General features: G+C 35.9%; 1 pseudogene across 1 annotated transcript; it reads right to left on the reverse strand.

Annotated features, from left to right (window-relative positions):
- Nucleotides 1–637: 637 nt before the first annotated feature.
- On the reverse strand, nt 638–2,267 carry LOC143618289 (putative (S)-N-methylcoclaurine 3'-hydroxylase isozyme 2; annotated as a pseudogene). The gene is made up of 2 exons (XR_013150979.1): nt 1,336–2,267; nt 638–1,237 (listed from the first exon to the last, which is right to left on the reverse strand). The product of XR_013150979.1 is annotated as a putative (S)-N-methylcoclaurine 3'-hydroxylase isozyme 2 (transcript).
- Nucleotides 2,268–3,319: the final 1,052 nt, after the last annotated feature.

Below are 3,319 nucleotides of genomic sequence, written 5' to 3' on the forward strand. Positions count from 1 at the left end.
TAAAACTTTGATGACAAAAGTTTAAAGAATAAACTTGTTGTTAAAGAACAATCCTGTGATGACAAAGTATTAAAAACCAAACTTTGACTAAAATATAAAAACTTGGTGGTCAAAAGTACATAGAACCAAATACCGACTAAAATACAAGCAAAAACTTTTGATGGCTGCTAATAATAATATAATATACTTAATGAAAAATAAAAAAGAATGGTACAGATTAACCGATTGCCATTAACGTATACTTAATTTGGCACCAATCTCAACACACCATTTTAATATGTATATATAATTCATATATTCGTTAACATCAATCTATCTAAAAGATAAAATATTTCAGCTTTTGTCATTTATGAGAACTATATAATATATAGATGTACTTATCATCATGATGTGGTTGTTGTTTCGGTTATAATGGATAAAATAATGTTTAGGGAAGCTGCGTTCGGGTTAAGGTTAGAACTTCTATAGATACGGCTAACACTGAGGATAAGGTCGTCGTATATGTAAGCACGTAATCATAATTAAGAAACTTTCAACAAAAATAAAAATACTACTTATAACTCCTAAGTAACCTTATTATTAATTATATTTATGCAAACACACCATATTAGCCTAAACATTAGATAACACGTATGATTTAAAACGATGATTATTTTGACGGTTTAAGAATAAGTTTTAGAGGTATTTCCTTTTGCAAAGTCACCCCAAATTTTGCAGTCATGTCAAGCTTCAGCGGGTCCTGACCATCTGGAAGCACCCATTCAAATTGACGAATCAAAGATGAAACGACAGTCTGAACACTGATGATAGCAAAGGGTTGACCAGGACACATCCTTCTCCCTGCACCAAATGGTATGAACTCAAAGTGTTCGCCTTTGAAGTCCAAATCTGAGCCAAGAAATCTTTCGGGTTTAAACGAAAGTGGATCTTCCCAAAGCTTTGGGTCTCGACCAATTGCCCACGCGTTTACAAGTAATTCGGCCCCACAAGGGATTGTATAATTCATAACCTCACACGTTTGGATGGCACGGTGTGGAAGCAAAAGAGGGGCAGGAGGATGTAGTCTTAAAACTTCTTTAATGCAAGCATTTAGATAAGGAAGCTTTGTAATATCCGTGCTGATATTTTGTTTTAGCTCTTGCTGAAGTTCAATCATTGCTTCTTTTCTCCTTAACAACTCAGCCATGGTCCATTCAATTGTTGAGGTTGTAGTATCTGTACTCGCTATAAACAACTCCTACAAGTTGTATTCGAATTCACATATTAGTAAAACATGTTTGTTTGTTTATATAAACCAATATTAATTTCTAGTGAATTAAGGAGAGCTAGACTTACCATAGCAAAAATGTTTATCTGGTCATTTGAGAACCCACGCTTAATCAACCGATCCAAGAAACATTGTTCCTCCTGAGAGCCTGCAGCCGCAGCAATCGTCTGTCACTAATTATGCCCGCCCAAGAAGCAAACACCTCCTTTAAATGGTTCAAGTTTTCCTTCCTTAGCCCTTGAAGATCAAACCTCTTCAAGATCGGGTAAAAATCACTCAAATTTGGTTTAATACCATTCTTCAGTATGATGAAAAGTTTCTCTTGCAAAACACTTGCGGTTCCACTCTCATCGTTCAAATCCAGAAGATCATGTCCAAAGTAAATGCTGCTCAAAGTGTTAAACGCTGTCGTAAAAAGAGCTTCCGGTATATTCACAGCCTGCCCTTTCTTGCTAGAAAAGAAATCCAACAATTGAGCCAACTTTTTCTCTCTTATACTAGATTGGGACTCTAAGGCCTTAACCGAGAACATATCATATCGGCATATGGTTCTTAACAACCTCCAGTTTTCATTACATTCTAGTGACCATATAACAGTGTGATCTTGCTCATTAACGTGTAAAGCATCAGGAACATGTCGAGAAGAAAGATACCGGCCTTGTGTCCTCAGAATTTCCACTGCTGCCTCCGAAGACGAGGCGACAATGACAAGTTTATGACCTAAACGGAGAGACATAAGTGGGCCATATTTTTTAGCCAAGATGGCGGTAGAGACATGAGGGTTGTTGCCTACTTGGTGGAGGTTTCCTATGATCGGCAATGGGCGTGGACCCGGTGGGAGGTTCTTGTAAGATTTCGAAAATCTTTTAATGATCAAGAATAGAAACAAGGGAGTTAGTAGAAGAAGAAAGAGAGAGACTGACATGGTATTTTCTTTGACAGGAGTTGTGATGTTCATTAATTGGTAAATCACTAGTTAATTGAAGGGGTACTTATAAGAACCAACATGGCTCATACTTGATCACTAGCGGCTTAACCAAACATCATTGATGCAAACCCTTATTATATTCTTATCTATGTAGGAAAAGATATTAGTTCTTTTTTTGGACTCTTGTCAAAATTCCAATTCTAACGGCCCTAAAAAAGTAAATGTACTTATCTAATCATCACAACTTGCTGGACCAGGTTGGGACTAGGGGTGCTCAAAGTTGAATATCCGGAGTTTCAGATATCCGAATATTTCGGATAGTAGATTTCACTATCCGAATCCGTATCTAAAAAATTTCAGATATCCGAAGTTTTGATATCCGAAACCGAAATTTCGGATATCCGTTCGGACAGTGAAACGCATATCCGAAATTAAAAAAAAAAAAAAAACTAATATATATTATATAACTTTATTGTTTCGATGAGTTCAAGAAATGTTTTGTTTTGTGTAGAGAAATGTCTATCCATGCATTTAACAAATACCCACCACTCATTCAAAAAACACAGCCGGCCAAAGCTATGGACCACTAATCAGCACAAAACACATTCACCCAAGAAGAACCGCTGGTCACGATACCGGAATCCACCAATCACCGCCGATCTTTCTCATTTTCAGATGAAGGTCGAACATTAAATCTTCGCTTCGTCTCATTTTCAGGTATACATCCATGTTATAACATAGGAAAATACTTTAAATTCAAACATGTAGTTTTAACTCAATTAGCTCATGGATATAAGTATTTTCATTTCATGTCACAAAGGAAATTATAAGAGAGTGGATAGAAGAAAGAGAGTAATATGGTATTTTCTTTTAAAGGAGTAGTGGACTAGTGATATTCATTAATTTGTAAGTCACTTTGTTCATGGGAGGATGCTTAGAAGAAACCACGTGGTTACTTCTCATTGCCGACTTATTAGAAACTTAGTACTAAATATGTAGCCAATGGAGATACAAAAGTCAAATGGAGCCAAATGTGTAGTCAAATGAAGTTACAGTCAAAGTCAAGAATACCTTATTTTTATTTTTAGGTTATTGGGTTTTATTAATCCATCATGATTAATTCC

The sequence above is a fragment of the Bidens hawaiensis genome, unplaced genomic scaffold (assembly GCF_021521415.1).
Source record: "Bidens hawaiensis isolate Kalapana, Puna unplaced genomic scaffold, B.hawaiensis_p1.1 tig00067549_1, whole genome shotgun sequence".
NCBI classification, from domain to species: domain Eukaryota; kingdom Viridiplantae; phylum Streptophyta; class Magnoliopsida; order Asterales; family Asteraceae; genus Bidens; species Bidens hawaiensis.